The 17,635-nt window shown below is 44.5% G+C and overlaps 1 pseudogene; it reads right to left on the minus strand.

The window, feature by feature from the left end:
• Window positions 1-6,881: 6,881 nt before the first annotated feature.
• Window positions 6,882-10,065, minus strand: LOC147659417 (uncharacterized; annotated as a pseudogene).
• Window positions 10,066-17,635: the final 7,570 nt, after the last annotated feature.

Consider the following 17,635-nt stretch of genomic DNA (forward strand, 5'->3'; position numbering starts at 1 on the left):
TTATCAAGCAATGAGGCAGGCGCCGGAGACCAGAAGGCAGGAAACAGAAGTTTATTCCGACGGAGCAGAACACATCAGATCAGACAACAAGGTATCATCTCGAGGTGCTCTAGCAGCCTCTCGGAGGCCTGGCCTCTTATACACTGGTTTATGGCATGTGACCTTCCTTTATTACAATCAGAACATTGTGAAGTGAAAAAAGGCATCCCCATAATCCTCGTGCCAATCCCACCCCCATATACCTTCACAATAGAGGTCCTCAACCTGCTGATAAGAGGAGGGGGTCATCACGCAGCTGAGTGTTTCGCCAAGTCTTAGGATGTGTGCGCCTGATCATATCCCGGGGGGTGGGGAGGCCCTGATCAACAGTGTGTCCTTTGAAGAGGGGCGACTCCATACAATGAGGGGCAGTAAATGGTATCTCTCAGCTTAGGCGATGGCCTCGGACTTGTGTGGACAGTCGGACACGGGGTAAGGGTCATCAATGGAGTGGTATTCATACCGCGTGGACAATTGAGCGCGGAGGGGAGGTTTATCGACAGAGGGGCATTCATGGGGGGAGAGGAGGTGCTGGTCAGGCGCAGGCGTGACTCCCAAGGACAGGGTCATGCAGAAGGGCTATGCTCATGAGGGGGAGGGAGGGGGAGCCAGGGTGCGCGGAGGATGCTTGCTGGGTCAGAGGGGCGCGCTGGCGATCGATCGTGGACAGGGAGACCATGATACCTAAAATGGCTGCCGTGCACGTCGTACGTGGGTGACAAGCTGGCGCAGATGATGTTTAGATCGCAAACTAAAATTCCACAGTAGTGGGTCCAATCTCACGACATTTCTGCAAAGCCAGACCGTAAACAATTGTAGATGTTTGAAAATGACTTTGATGCTGACCGAGGGAACCCTATGGACATAAGTTTACAAGTAAGGGGTGCCTTCGACGTATCTCCGCTCTTTCCATAGGCAATTCAAAGTAGGAGTTTATTCCTAAACAATAACGTGACAAGATGTGAAACTTTCTACAGCTCAAATGGAAAAGGAAGTATTGTTTAGTGGCTGGATGATGGGCCAGGAGCAGCGGGACCCCCTGTTTATGATGCAGGCCCTGTTTTTTGGGCGGACAGATTGTGGCCTCTTAAGAGACAAATATTCTTCCTGAGTTTTGGAAATGGGTTGATCCCCCCGCCTTATACTGAAAAATCGTAATCTGGCCCCTACCGCGAACAATCAACTTATCACATTTCTAGATGCAAAGGCTAGAACTTTGCAAAAGTTCTGATAAAAGAAGCAGGAGTGAGGAGAATGAAAGACAGCTGGTCACCTCCATAGACACCAGCTCCAGACCAAACAGAGATACATCTAGTCACAACCTCGCCCTGACGATGCTCGCTGAACTGTCTTAAAGTGATCTGTCTGCTTGCTGTTAGAGAGGGCAGTGTCCAGTGCCATTAATAGGGGGCGCTAGAGGCGGGACTTCAAGAACCTTGACGGAAACTCTGCAGAGTCTATGGAGTGATATCTGGGCGTGGTTTAAATTAGACTGGAACAGGTTCACTACCTCACATGACACTTTCCGGTTCAAGGCTAAAGTGGGGGTGTATTTGGCGGGAAACATATTGCCAAAAAACAATGGTGCATGGAGGGGTGTGCCTCGATAAGGTTGACACCTTCCGATATTGGGGCCTCTTACATGAGAAGCGGAAGGGACACAAATGCCACTCATTTTTATTTTTTTATTCAATTATTTTTCTTTATTCAACCAGAGATTTTTTTAACACCTGGAGGTTAATGTAGCCCCACAAAATTCATTACATTCAAAACATTACATACAATACAGTTCAAGTAGCATATATATGTATATATATTTTGTACCTACTGGTGGCCGTTAGTAGGTAGTTATAGTTAGGACCAAGTTTCCATAGGAAGAGCATTTTTTGTTTCTTGCGTATAACTTTGGTGTCGTTTGATGAATCTTCATGACATTTTCCAAAATAATTCTTTGTTCATATCAGCTCCTATGTTCAAAGTGTGGGGGTGATTCTTCAAGGGGAAGCCAAGAAAAAAGGGGGTCCAAAATGTGTTTTCTCCATGCAATTTCCATAGGAAACTTTAGACAAGGCTACAGGTCGAACGGGTGAACGGAATTACCCCAGGTTTGGCAGAGAGAAGGGTCTTGGTCTAGAAAGCATGCTTTTGTTTATTTGGTGTAAATCTGTTTAATAGTTTTGGAGGAATATCAAAATTTACAGATATCGAAATTTGGGAATTCTGCCATCTGATTGGCTTTATACCTGCTTGCACCGCAGATAATTGACACTGTTCTCTCCTGTGTAAAATTGCCATTCCATGATACAAAACTACTTTACCAGAGTGATCATTCTTCATGTAAACTATTGCTTTAACTGAGCAGATGGTGACAGGTGTCTGGTACTGAGTACCTGCACTACTTTAATTTAAAAGAAAGAGCATCTGCACTTCTCCGCACTGCTGTAATACATTTAATGGAAGATGCAGCACTTAGGAGGAGCGAATAGGTCCTATAGATAATAAGTAGCAGCACTTTTACTATGTTTCCATTTAAAATACTGCCTATAACATTTCATAGGTATACGTCACCCCTCTAACCGCATACATCACTCTATCAGCTCTGATTGCTCGCCTCTTCTGGACAAGCCACCTACCAACTCTCGGGTCTACACGGTTCTGCTCGATTGCCAATCGCTTGAACTGGTGCTGGCGTTCCGCTGGTAGCAGCTGGTGCTGGGCCTCTCTTGACTTTGGAGGCTCAGTGCTGCATTAAACAGTTGACGGTCTGTAGAATCCTCAGTCGCAGCTGCCACCTCAGGTAATTGACAAGTTACAGGCTCTGGTTTGTGCCTTTTGAAAATAGTTTCAAGTTTATTTTATTTTGCATAGTTATTGAAAACCATTGCAACATTTGCTTAAACAAATATTAAAATTATTGTTGTACAATGATAAAAACCATAAAACGGGCACCAAAATTACTATACAGAAAACGTTGGCTATGCAGGCGATGGCAAGGTTCATCAATTCGCAAGATAAAGTGCAGTGCATTTGCTGTTCCTAGCTGGTACAGTGTGTAGGCGGGTTAAGTGCCCTATAGAATGTATTTTTCTTGTTGTTAGTTCTTGCTCAAAAATTGTTGTTCAAGAAAAGTGCTGATGCTCTATCCTTTGAGGGAAGCCAGAGTCCCGGTTTATAAGTTAGTTTCACCTCTAGGGCTTCTTACTTGTGTGACTTATTTATATGGCTATACCAATATTTTTTTTAAATATTTCTTTTTATTAAAACAAGGCAATCACAGAATACATGAGTGCATAGAATATACGAGGGTCGTGCATCATATCAACATATAATAAAATAAATGATAAAATGATGGGGGAAGGGGGAGGAGGAGAGGGTACAGCAGTAATACAATGTCAACAGTAACAAAAAGGGGTCAGGGGGAAAGTGGGACATCAAAGATCGCAGTCACAGGTGGTACACATATGTCTCCTCTATATCGGTTCCAAGGGCCCCAAACCTTACTCCGTTTCTGAGGGCGACCCTGAACCAAATACACAGTTTTTTCCCGGAACATGCACCAATCCATGTTTTCTATCCACACCTCAAGAGCAGGCGGCATCTGGGACCCCCACTGCTGTGCAATGTTCCGTTTGGCAATTATGGCCCCCAGAGTCACCCATTGGGTGTGTGCCGTATTGAGATCAGTGGGCTCCCAGACATTCAACAAGCATCGCCTAGCTTCTGGTAAGAGAGCCACCCCCGTAACCTCCTGCATCACTTCGTGGACCCTGCCCCAATATTCAACCACATATCGACATTCCCAGTTGACACAGTCCCGCCGTCGAAAAGCCCCATCCGGATCAGACGGGGACTCGTGACATAGACCCTGTGCAGTATTTTGAGCTGAACCAATCTTAGTCGCGCCGGAATTGCGACCTCCTTTGGTGAGGAGATCGCCGATTGCCAGTCCTCATCATCAAGCTCAAGGCCGTCACCTGTCCACTTATCCCGTAGCTGTATCAGAGGTCAGTTCTATGGTTTATCTATCAGTTTCTTATAGACAAGGGAAATGGTACTGTCAGGCAGATGACCGTCCAATACACGGTCCTCCAATGGGGTAGCCTCTGGTATCTCCCCCCCTTCCGGGAAAACCGATGTCAATGCATGACAAACCTGCGCATAACGGAAGTACTCCGTCCCTCCCAATTCGTACTAAACTTGTAAGGCCGCAAACGGCTTAACCTGTCCCTTCACCCAGAGGTCACCCACTGTGGAAATGCCAATAAGATACTATTTGTCGAAACCCTTAGTATTCCACAGTCTACCAAACTTTTCAGAGCTGAAAAGCGGGGTAGCTAGGGTCAAACGGTCTTTCCATCCTAGCAAGCAAGTGGTATCATGCCAGATCCGCACAGCCACTCTAGTCGGCCCCGTCAAACTCTTCTCCACAGACTTAGTGTACAGTGCTCTGTTATAATTGCCACCAGGAAGTAACCATCTGTCCATGGATCTAACTCGGGCCCGTACGTTTCGTGATTAATAGCACCCAACTGCTATAGGTTAAGAACAAGGAGAAATTACCTGATCCTACTACGGTAATGATAAATCGCTGCTACAAGAGTCCCTCAGGAGGCGAGTGAAGTAGCAAATCCAGGAAAATGACTTGAAGGTATTCATTGCCGCTCCCCAGCCAAACAAACACACCGGACGACTGCTCTGGTATTCGCGCAGGACCATCCCATTTGCTCTATTAACAGCCCAAGTGCCCGCGTCCACTTTAGCGTTACCACAAAAAGGAAACACTCGAGCTTATACATCAAAAGTACCTTACATCTGTGAGTAATCTATACATACAAGGATGTTCGTAGAGTAACTTTGCTAGTTTTAGCTATTCACCATTACGATAAAGTTACTCAAAAGTGTGGACTTGCACATCTGCACACGCTTAAACAGAGGTGGAGTAAAATTTACAAATGTAACTTACTCCGGCCAAAGTGGGGCAATAGAAAGTGCAGCACCATACATAGCCAACCACTGGTAATGCAAAGCCCTCCCATAGAAAATAATGGAGAGAGAGACTTAAAAATAGAACCCATTCGAAAATAAAGATAAAGTAAAATTATGTATTTTGCCTTTTAAAAATACACACTCCTTCAAAAGAATGTTATAAAATGTCATATATTTAAAATTAATTTGTTCATGATAATATGTTATGCTTTTAATTTTAAAAATATTACAACTATTAAAAAATACTTTCAATTAATTCTATACATGATTTTTTAAGGATGTACCCCTCCGAATAGAGGTGAATAAGGCAAATCAGTAATTCGGAGTACATAGTAAGAAAATCAGATGATTTTAGCTAGTTGGAATTTTTGAAACAGATCTGTGAGAAAACCTTTTTTTTACATTTAAAATCAATTAGATCTCTAAGTAAACTGTGAGTTTTTAATTTGTTCAATATTTAAAGTTTATAACATTTACATTTGTATTTAACATAAAAATATTTTTTCCAAGTGTAATAAACAATTTAAATATTGTTTATATTTTTTACACAGGGAAAATTCCACCCAAGTTGAATATATAGAAGATATATTTGTATTAAGGTTTAATTAAAGGTGTCCCACCGAATTAACATTTATAATATGTATTAATAATTTTTAAATGTATTGTATTGTAACTGCATGTATCTACAGGCATTTGCATCAAAGTAAATACCTGTCGCAAATGGGCAGATTCTCAGAATGTGCCCCTTTGCGACCAGTATTTTTGCATTTGGGATGCATCAACCCAAATGCAAAAATAGCAATTTAAGGAATCTCTAAATTGAGATTCCTTAAATTGCGATTGCATTTAAGGAATCCTAAATTGAGACTCCTTAAATGCAATGCATGAAAGTAAAAAAAATAGCGAATTCGCTAATAGGAGTAGCAAATTACCATGAAGTTGGACTTCATGGTAATTTGCTAAAACTTTGAAAAAAGCACTTTTGTGCATTTTTCAAAGTTTCATGTTGCGCACACACATGCCTGTGTGTGTGCAACATATGTGCAGAGATCAATTTCATGGGTGCAACAGGGTGTCATTTTGACACCCTTGCACCTACTGGTACTCGCAAATCGCTCATGCGATCTCCCCTTCATTCCTATGGGCCTGGAGGCCCATAGGAATGAATGGGACCGCATTCCTTAATTGCGACTCGCAATCTCCCATTCATTCCTATGGGCCTGGAGGCCCAATAGGAATGAATGGGACCGCATTCCTTAATTGCGACTCGCAATCTCCCATTCATTTCTATGGGCCTGGAGGCCTGGAGGCCCCATAGGAATGAATGGGACCGCATTCCTTAATTGCGACTCGCAATCTCCCATTCATTCCTATGGGCCTGGAGGCCCCATAGGAATAAATGGGACCGCATTCCTTAATTGCGACTCGCAATCTCCCATTAATTCCTATGGGCCTGGAGGCCCATAGGAATGAATGGGACCGCATTCCTTAATTACGACTAGCAATTTGCGAGTAGCAATTAAGGAATGTTTAGGAATCGCTATTTTAATAGCGCTTCCTACATGCATAGGCTTTTGCTATTCCTAAATAGCGATTCCTTAAAAATCGCTATTTAGGAATAGCAAAAGGCTACGTTGATGCATCTGCCAGCTAGTGCTTATTACCCCTCACGAGGTATCAAAGCGCTTTTTCGGAGAGTAGCACACTAATAAGGAACCCATTAAAGGATTAGTGGTGAATTAGTATAGTGAAAATTGAAATTAATTTGAGTGGTGGACATGTTAGTCTGTTATTTGGATTGAAAATATGAAAATCTCTGCAACGTGGTGTCACCTGATTGCCTGAAATAACCTTAAATTTGATTTTGCGCATTAATTATAACATATGTAATTATACTTCACTAAAAATTATGTTATATTAGTGTTGCAATTCAACAAATGTTATTAAAACATTGTAAAATATTTTTGTCTTTTTAGATATTTTTTGCCTTGAATGACATTTGTTTAGATTTTTAATTAGTTTAAAATATTTCATTTAATGACGTTTTAATTTATGTCCGTACCTCCATTATTATTAATGGGAGTGTGTTGCAGTTCCAGTGGATGACCATGTGTGATGTTGGACTCTGAGCTCGGGTACATTTACAACTGTTTTAGGTACATCATGGCTGTTGTGACTGTAGAGGTGTGGTTTGTAAATAGCAATGGGTTTACTCCTTTGTGGGTGAGTGCTTGTCTGTCCCTACACCCCTCCTTACTCCTCCCTTAGCCCCTCCCCTTTATTCATAAATATTTCCCATTTTACACCCACTCCCACTCTGTCCCTCTCGCATTTACTACAAAAAGTATATAAACATGTGCGGAAACTCTGCAGTCGAGGCAGGCAACTCCACAAAGAAAAAGATAGGAGAGGCAGAACGACAGCACAAACTTTGTGAATCACATTTTGTTGTGCTTTAGTCGTCCTATAGTAGTTTATGATTAGGCCTGATTATCTGTGAGACTCTAATGGGTGTATCTGATGAGATTGTAAAGCTTGTGAAACTGTCCTCAGCAGATGGGAAGCAGGTCCATTTGTAGCAAAAAGGACATGGAAAGAGACAGCTGAAGTGGATCTTTGTAATACGAGGCCATGTCCCCTCGGAACCGAAGTCATTAGGACTATTTACGGTGGAGCCAAGAATGGTTTACATATGGCTGGCCTTGTCTGTAGTGGTACAGAGACTAGAGAATGATGTGGCGGGATGGTGCTTCGATCAACTGCCAGTCATTCCATCACCTTTAGTTTTTCTCAATGATCAGCCGTAAGTGGCGCAGACATGAACAGATGTTGGTCCCATAGAGACCTATGACAAAGGGACTCCTGCTGCAGCCCCCTGGTGAGGCTCATTAAGGCTGGAAACAGTTCGAGGTTACATGCATTCCTGACCCTTGGGGGCGTGGCCTCAAAGTTCAGTATCAAATGGACTTTTTTGGGTCAGTCATTGCTTATAAACACTCAGGAAACAAAACACGCTGAATGGAATGAGGCCACAAATAGTTGCAAAAGAATGAGGTTAATTCAAGCATTTCCATCCCTCGCTGTGTGCTTTTCTCAGTAGACGGTTTGTTGGACAATCAATGGATTTATGTTTTTGTGGCTGCTTCGTGTAAAGGTTTTGCGATGCTGAAAGCTCCTCCTCAGGGTTGACAGTGAGCACCTTTTATTCTCCCACATTGGCTCGCTTATGTAGAAAGGTTACATTTACAACTGAAGTTTTTGTCACATTGAGAGCACGGGTCATTTCTTTTCTCATTGTGCTTTCTCTCTTGTTGAATGAAATTGAATCTCCAGCAGACGCTTCCCAGGCATTCAGAACAATGACAAGGTTTTTCCAGGTAAGTTCTCGCAGGTTGAGTGAGACCAGATTTCCGACTTTTTCAGCATTCAGAGAGCTAATCAGGTTTTTTCCCAGTGTGAGTTCCCTCATGGTGAGTGAAAGTTATTTTGTGACTGAAGCTTTTTTGGGATTCAGAACACTGATACGGTTTGAGCCCAGTGTGGGTTCTCACATGTACAGTAAGGTTGGATTTCTGCCTGAAGCTTTTACAGCATTCAGAGCACTGATACAGTTTAACCGAGTGTGGGTTCTTTCATGTGAAGTGAGATTGGATTTGCTTCTGAAGTTTTTACAGCATTCAGAGCACTGAAACGGTTTGAGCCCAGTATGGATTCTCTGATGTTGAGTTAAACTTAATTTGTAATAGAAACTGTTTTGGCATTCAGAACACTGATACGGTTTATACCCAGTGTGGGTTCTTTCATGTACAGTAAGGCTGGATTTATGACTGAAGCTTTTCCAGCATTCAGAGCACTGATAAGGTTTTTGTTCAGTGTGAGTTCGCTGATGTTGAATCAGACTGCCACGAAAACTGAAGTTTTTTTGGCACGTGGAGCACTGATATGGTTTTTGTCCAGTGTGAGTTCTTTCATGTAAAGTGAGATTGGATTTGGTACTGAAGCTTTTACAGCATTCAGAGCACTGAAACGGTTTTTGTCCAGTGTGGGTTCTTTCATGTAAAGTGAGATTGGATTTGGTACTGAAGCTTTTACAGCATTCAGGGCACTGATAAGGTTTTTGTTCAGTGTGAGTTCGCTGATGTCGAATCAGACTGCCACGAAAACTGAAGCTTTTTTGGCACGTGGAGCACTGATATGATTTTTGTCCAGTGTGAGTTCTTTCATGTAAAGTGAGATTGGATTTGGTACTGAAGCTTTTACAGCATTCAGAGCACTGATACTGTTTTTGCCCAGTGTGGGTTCCTTCATGTAAAGTGAGACTGGATTTGCGAGTGAAACTTTTGCAGCATTCAGAGCACTGATAAGGTTTTTGTCCAGTGTGAGTTCTTTCATGTAAAGTGAGATTGGATTTGGTACTGAAGCTTTTACAGCATTCAGAGCACTCATACGGTTTTTGTCCAGTGTGAGTTCTTACATGTAAAGAAAGATTGGATTTGGTACTGAAGCTTTTACAGCATTCAGAGCACTGATACGGTTTTTGTCCAGTGTGAGTTCTTTCATGTAAAGTGAGATTGGATTTGGTACTGAAGCTTTTACAGCATTCAGAGCACTGATACGGTTTATGCCCAGTGTGGGTTTTTTCATGTACAGTAAGGTTGTATTTGCGAGTGAAGTCTTTCTGGCATTCTGGACACTGATAGGGTTTTCGTCCAGCGCTAGTTTTCTCATGTTTAGTGAGGTGGGATTGATGGCTAAAGCTATTCTCACAGTCATTGCTCTTATTCGAGTAGTTTGTTTCTCCAAGTTGGGTTTGTTCCTGGATACATGTCATCTTAAGACTGACTCTGATTTCTGATCATGTACTTGTTTGTTACAACTCAGCATTAACTTCTAAATTACATTTTAGATGCTCTTCTTAACATATGTATTTAACTAATGATAGTTTTTTCCTGGAGATCATTTTCCTACCTTTAAAGGCACCTATCTCACTTGTCTTATAAACTTTCACTGAAGAGCCCCTTGTATTGATTAAGAGGCCTCTCATGGATTCATTTTCTCCAAGTTATGCCCCGGTGAATTCTATCTCCTCTGAATCACAGGAGACGGAGTCAAAAGCTTGCACTTGTAAATCGGGGATATTAGTCTTTTTGACACTTCTGCCACATCACAACACGTCTACGGATGCTAATCTGTTGGGGAGGGTTTAAGTCTCCAATGCATTTCTCATAAGCCATGAAACAGAATTTACAACACTGAGTTTTCTCAAGTGCTCTGTGTGGGTGTCAGTTGTGGCCAATGTTCTCCTTACTCTCAGTTACTGACACTTAGTAAACATTTATGATCATTTTCCTTTAGGGATTTGACAACTTTCACATTCACCAGTTTCTTCCGCTCCAACATCCTCACCATTCCTGGCACATAGAATGTGTTTCTTCTCTAGAGCTCGAGAATGTTTTTACTTTCCTTGAAATAATCCTTTTCTTGAGGTTTCACTAAATTTAAACCTTATTTTATCTGTTCATGCTTCTGCCACCTGTAGAAATGGAGTCAAAAATTGTAAATGAACACAAAGAAAAAATATTTGTGACTTTATACTTTGCACAAAGAAAGCATTAACAAAAACAAGATAGGAAATCAGTTTGAGTTGCATTTCTGATAGTGGTGAAACAGTGTAGATCGGGAGCTTGGGATCACTGGAAATCAAGGATGTGAGAGCAAAAGAAGTAAATATTTAAGAAAGAAACACAGATTCTCAGAAGCAGCCACACTATCAAATTGCAATTTCTGTGGCAACGGCTGGGTACATAGTGAGATATTTGTCATTCTTCTAATAAATTACTAGATGTTATTTACTCCCCTGCCCACCTAGACTGTTAATCTAATCCTTTTTCGAGTGATCTAGGAAGGGACATTTTATTGAATAGCACAACAGCAAAGGAAACCAAACAGAGTAAAAAAAAAAAAACACAAAACAGAGGAAAGAGAAAAAAGGCTATCTCCCACTTTCACCACAGGGGTCAGGCGTAGGAAACTCCGCAGTAGGCCTGGGTGGTAAATTCCGCGTGTGGAATTTGCGGAATCTGGGTAATTTTGCGTTCTGCGGAGAACACGGAATTGCCAAAAATTCTGCGATTCGACGGTTTTGAGTAATTTTTTGCTTGCTCGCACTTTCAAAAAGCTTGTTTGCGAGATATTTCTCCCTGAGCACGCAAACAGCATTCGCGAACAGGAAAAAAGCAACGCAAACGGGCGGAACAAGCAATTCCGTGTGTTTGCAGAACTTTTGCGTGCTCGCAGAGATTTTTTACCATTTCGCCAAGCTTTGTGTAGCGCGACTACTCAAATTCCTCCCACCCCTACTCTTCAGCAGATGCTTGTGAACCCATAAGTTACTTCTAAATACAGTGCCCCCAAGGTAAGCACCAGGTGCAGCTCCACCGGTCGCACCACCCACATGTACTGTGTCTTTTGCTTGTAGTAGACAGGACAAAAAAGGGCAGGATGGGAGGACGCCAAGAGATGGAAGTCAGATCCAGAGAGAAAATACGCAGAAAGAACAGACAGAGGGAGGATGGTATCATGTGGTCTGGAAGAGGAGACAGATGTGCCAATTGTTAAGGAACTGGTGGGTAAAACTGACCTAAAATGAACTGGACCTGCACTACACCCCCAACATGTACCAGGAGGAATGTGGATCCATCAGGTGATTATCAGAAGTTTGATAACAACAAGAATAGTGCACAGAGGGAGTCAAATGTGGAAGCTGAAGATACAAAAAAAACAGAGATCAAGAAAGGGAATAGAGAAAGAAGAAACAGGGGAAAAGGAAATGTAGAGTTATAGGTATCCTTACCTGACAGTTATATTATATTTTGTTCTTCCGAGGATGGCACCCACGCTGCACTGCCTGCTCATCCCAGAATACCTTGAAAGGAAGGAAAGAAATGGTTTTGCATCAGACGACAATCACACTTCATCCCATTTTACAAATAACCGTCCTGAACTTACAAAACAAAAAAATCTCTTGTTCTCTGGAGGCCATTGTCAAACAACTCTGGTTATGAATACATATTTTTTTTTTGGTTCAAGAGCCATGATCCTTTGCTGGAAAAGGTCTCTGTGAATATAGAGTGCACCCACAGTCTCAGAGAACAAACCCTAACAACCCAGTCCACGTCTTCACGTCTTCATAACCCCCATCTTAACATTTACAGACCATGAAACTTGCAAATTAAAACAATCTGGTTTGCAAAGGTATGTTAATGTCCTTGTACATAATTCTACCCACCGTTCATAAATCAGTGAACCAGACTCTTAGATTCATACAAACCATGCTCTCTGGGCAACAGTAATTCAAGCTCAAGCTGATGCAGAGTTTGAATGCTGAGCAATGGAAGCAACAAAGCATCAAGGTGTTGGTGCTTTTTATCGATAACTTATCTGAAGGGATGATGCGGGGGGTCAGCATAAATAAATCCTTCACGAGACAAAACTTTGAAATGTTGAGACCTCCATTGAAGACAATGGAGCAGCAGCAGCCTATTCAACCTGATATTGGCCCGCTGCTCTCAACATTACAATGTCCTAATACACAGCCTCTGCCTCTCTGAAATATATGGTTTGGGCAGGAGAAGGCAGAAGATAGAGCCTGCAGCGGGGCACACAGGAGCCTCCCCCTTCCTCCTCTCATAGCTCGTAGTGTCACTGGTATCTAAGAAGGAAGATGGGGGGTTCTGCTCATCTCCTGCATCTCCCCGGCTCAACTGAATGATGAAAACAGTTTAGCCGAGCCCAGGGAGAGCCAGGGGCTGACTTCAGCCTCCTTTCACAGCTATTGCTGTGACTGTTCAACATTTCACCCCTGTGGTCCTGCATGCGGCTGTTAACAGTTTCACATTCACAGCAACAACTGTGAAACAAAGGTTTCGGAGTACCGGAGGTGTTTCGACCCCCTCGGTCTCTGGGACACCTTTATTTTATTAATTAACACATTCTGCCCTCATGGGGCAAACAGTGTAATGACCTTATAGTCAGCCGTAGCAGGCAAAACTGCCCATTAAAGGACCGTTCCCTTGGTAAAGGCACTTGCATTTAGCTTTGGAGTTACAGCAAGCAGTAAGGTCATATTAAAGATTTAAAGTAATGGTTACTTAGTCAGAGAAATAATCATAATATTTGCAGAAGGATCACATACAGTTAACCTCTAAATTATATTAAAAGCCAGACTCAGATATAACTCTAGATGTAAAGTCAACAGACAGACCACCACAACAAATGTGTGCTAAGAAATAAGAAACCCTTTTTCTATAATATCAAATAGCAAACTGACATAGAATCTGCTTAGTTCAAAATCAAGGGAAAGTTCTTACGTACAAAATCAGTAAGAGGAGTGGCATGTAGTCTGCAATTTGGAAAAGGGTAAAATAAAACAATTGTAACAAATATCCCAAAACAGTACATTTTATAAGTTTTTAGACAGAGAGAACACATTATTGACATGGTTCATGATGAGGTAAAAATGACAACAACTAATGAATGTTCATGAAAACATAGCACAACAAAATGTAATTTAATAAAACACACCTACAAAACGAATAATTAATTTTGACTCTTCGCCTTAACGCAGGAGATTGGCGTTAGATCTTGCATGTTCTACCATACAATACAGCAACATGGGACAACAATAGTATTAATTCTTCTCAGGTCCTTTACTATCCTCCTTTTTCTACCTGTTTATTTAATTCCCGTGATAGTAGAGTTACATGGGCTCCATATCTCTTCTTTTAGAATGCCTTGCTTAAAAATGTTATCAATGACAGGTATATGCCCTCCTTTGCTTCACGTGTATGGTTGTACTGAGGAGTGTGTGGACACACTGCATTCGGTTTCACCGTGATTTAAGCTGGCTCTGCACTTTCAATCAATTCACATTTCTTTCCTGTAAAATTCCAAGCCTCTTGATTTACTGTACAATTTAAATCTGGATTTAAATACTCTTATGTAAAGCCTGGAAACAAATTAACTCTCGAGTTGCCGAATGTAATTTAGAGTCTTCACGTTGTGTTTGAATACCAACACCATCCGGTGTACAGTAAATTACACAAGTCAATTTACATGGTTATTTCCTAACAAGTTTCTGGCCATTCATCATTGACCCAATTTGTACTGGAACATTTGCTGACAGCTCATCAGTTGTTTATTAGAAATGCCTACAACTTGGACTCCTTTCCCAAGAGGGGTGGGTTGGGAGCTCCTGTCAGTCTGACTGTGGAACGGGTAGCACATTTAATGATTAAAAGTGATGCTGGGCGTGGCTTGGCGCCGGCTGTAATGGCCGCCTGATCCCGGAGCTCCGCCGGCCCGAGCCCCAGCCTCGATCCAGCCGTACATAATCCGCTGCTTCACGCGGATGACCAGTGTCCCCAAGTTCCCCTGACCCCGCCGCGCACAGCGGTCTGCCTCCGGCTCCTCTACGTCTCGCGGGCACCGAGATACGGCTCCTGCCAGAGAGGGCCGGGAGAGGCCCCGGAACGTGCCTGCATCGCGGCCGGCGTGCCGAGCAACGAGAGGCCCCGGCTTGAGGCCTAGTCTTGGTGGGGACAAACTTGGCCCTGCGGCGGGCGCCCAGCCTCTGCTTCACGGAGCGCGCTGGGGGGAGGCCGCATGGGCCGCGGACCTTCGGCCCAGAGCCGGTAAGACCCCTGGCTGGACACTCCTGCCACGTGAGGGGGCGGCTTTTAGGGAACTGCGGCCCCAGCTTGCGGCCAGTCTACCAGTGGCCGACTTCTACCACTGGGGCGCGCCTGACATCCTCCACCTGGCGTCCTGTAAGGGCAGGACATTTTGGGCCGAGGGGCCCCCGGTGAAGTGTTGGTGGACCTGAGACTGCGGCGCATGGGCCTGAGGAGGTGGCGGAGGCCTGGTGCGGCGCCAGAGATACTGTGTAAGTGGCGAGCTGGCCTCGGGGAGTGACTGGGACCCTGCGGAGCCCCGGCCCGACGATCGTGTTGCCTCTGCCGCGGCAGTGGTGGTTCCGCCTCTGCCTGTGGTCCACTGAGGTGCCGTATAGCTGGGTAGTATGGCCCCTGGTGTCCACACCGATCGCCTCACACTGCCTGAATTTTGAGGCGCTACCTAATACCACGGACCTATCCAATCCGCCCTGGTGATCCTCTCCTGACCATCGGCCCAGTTGGGGGGCTGGAAACTGGAGGGATGAGCACAGAGTGCTTCCATTTTACCAGCTATTTCATTGCGTGCCGGCGACCCACTGTGACGACAGAACACCGCCCCGGCCACGGGTCTGCTTCTCGACGCCAGCATCAACATGAGGCCTAAGCAGGGTCCGCCCGCACTATCGAACAATCTCGATAAATACACAGTACAGAGGGGTACGCCGCGGACCGAGGTACCGGCGAGCGGCCAGCAGAGTCCAAAGGAACCATCGCTGGCCAGTATTATGACGGCTATTCAGGCACTGAATGAATGAATGAATGAATGAATGAATGAATGCATCTTTATTGTGTGGTTACTTAAAACCATAACATTAAGACCAAGGTATAAAATTACGAAAGTTAAAAAAAAACACAAAATTTCTGTAAGCAGGCGTTTGTTAAAAAAGTTCCCAAAGTTCATAAGGACGAAAAACCACAGAATTTTTGATGACAAGCGTTTATAAGAAGTTCCCAAAGTTCATACGGGCACACGCGGTCAAATGCCTTTGAGGGCCACCGGGGGTCCTATGGCAAGGTCTCTATTCCTGCATGGCCTTTGCGGCTATCAACTCCAGCCGAGTCTGATGTATAAATTTTCCGAATGAGGCCATCTGTTTTACTACGCTCAGGGTATATAGGTGATGAATTGCTTCCTTGGCTGTGCGTGTCCCAGCGTCCCTAAGAATGGGCCTAAGGTAGAGGGTGCGGGGAGCGCGTAGAGCGGGGCAGCAAAACAGTAAGTGGGCCAGTGACTCTCGTTTGTAATTGCAGAGTCTGCAATACCGAACTCCTATGCCTGCATTTTCCGGGTGATATACTTCATTGAGCGGCAAGGGATGCAATCTGTAGGCGAGAATTTTGTGGAGGGCTGGGAGGCCCATGGCCTGCGTGAGGTGGTTTCGGGTGTTGTGCACGGTGTGTGGCAAGCGTAAAGACTCATGGAAGGCTCTTTTCCTGAGGGACTCCAAGTCCAGTTCCCGGGAACATGCGCGCACTTGCCTCTTTATCACGTGTTTGATGGTCGTGTAGTTGACAAGATCTGGGTTCCACGACTCGATCGCCAGGTTCAATTGCGTCGTGGCAGCTTCGATGGTAGTTGACCAGGGGTTCCCTGGTTCAGTAAAAATGTGTTTCAGGGCGGCCTTTAGTGTGTTATCGCGTGCCGCTGTTGTGAGGTAGTAATATTTACTTAGGGCTGCCATCTCTTCCTATTCAGGCACTGGGCACCACCCTTGAAACTAAAATCGACAAGATGGCCATAGAGGTGAACCTTCTCCGGACTGACCTCAATAAAAAGTCAGAAAAGACAAAGGCTAATGAGACCGACATTGCGGACCTGCGGGCATCTACGAAGCATCTGGAAAAGAGAGTCAATGATTTGGTCCATCAACACCATCAGATGGCGATACGGCTGGACGACCAGGAAGGGAGGGCCAGAAGAAGTAACGTACGCCTGGTTGGAGTTCTGGAGGACCTCCAGGGGCCCAGTGTGGAGCTGTTCGTTGAGGATTTAATCCTTAAGCACCTCAAGCCAAAACGTTTGTCTAAAATCTTTGCCGTCGAGCGCGCACCGGGCGCCCATCTCCAAACCTAATCCGGGAGTGCCACCGAGGACAATTATTGCTAAAATCCTCAACTACAGAGACGCTGTCCTTCAGGCGGCCAGACAATTTGGGGATCTACTCTACGAGAACGCCGTAATTTGATTCTTTCCCGACTTCACCCTCCAGGTCCAGCGCGAGAGGAGGTCTTTTGCGGGTGTGAAAGGGGCACTCGGAGAAAAAGGTATCAAATACATGATGTTCTTCCCCGCCAAACTCAAGGTTCTCATGGGAGGAAAGTCCTTTTTCTTCACGTCGCCATTGGAGGTGCAGGAATTGATCGACAAGGAGGTGGCCGTGACGGGCGAGGGTGCGGAGGCCCAGAACTGGAGAGACACTCAGACCGCATCTCTGGGCTCAGCGGCCGGGGGATCTGAACGAGATGGCCAAAGTCAACGCTCCTGGAGATCCCGCTCCGCAAGTCCGAGCTGATCGACACAGCAGAGGGACGCCCGAAGACGGCCTTCGCGAGACTCACAGAGCCGATAAGGGTCACTTTAATGTATTGATCTGTTGCCTTTGACTCTTAGATTCTTACCCATGGGGTTAGTTGCCCATATGATATCATAACCAAACATAGACACTGGAATTCCGAGTTGCAGGACTTATGAACTACCTCACTTAGAGGTTGGGGGGGGCGCGGGCGGCGGGTGGGGCCGGGCCAATGCACGCTTCACGTGACAGGTCCATCTGAGGGGAGGGTGGATTGTTCATTGTTGGAGGTTCCTCTTTGGGGTGTGTCTTTAGGGCGAAAGGCACTCTGCTAATTGGAGATGTGGGTAGTTCTAAACCCGC

The sequence above is a fragment of the Lissotriton vulgaris genome, unplaced genomic scaffold, assembly GCF_964263255.1.
Source record: "Lissotriton vulgaris unplaced genomic scaffold, aLisVul1.2 SCAFFOLD_4746, whole genome shotgun sequence".
NCBI lineage: Eukaryota > Metazoa > Chordata > Amphibia > Caudata > Salamandridae > Lissotriton > Lissotriton vulgaris.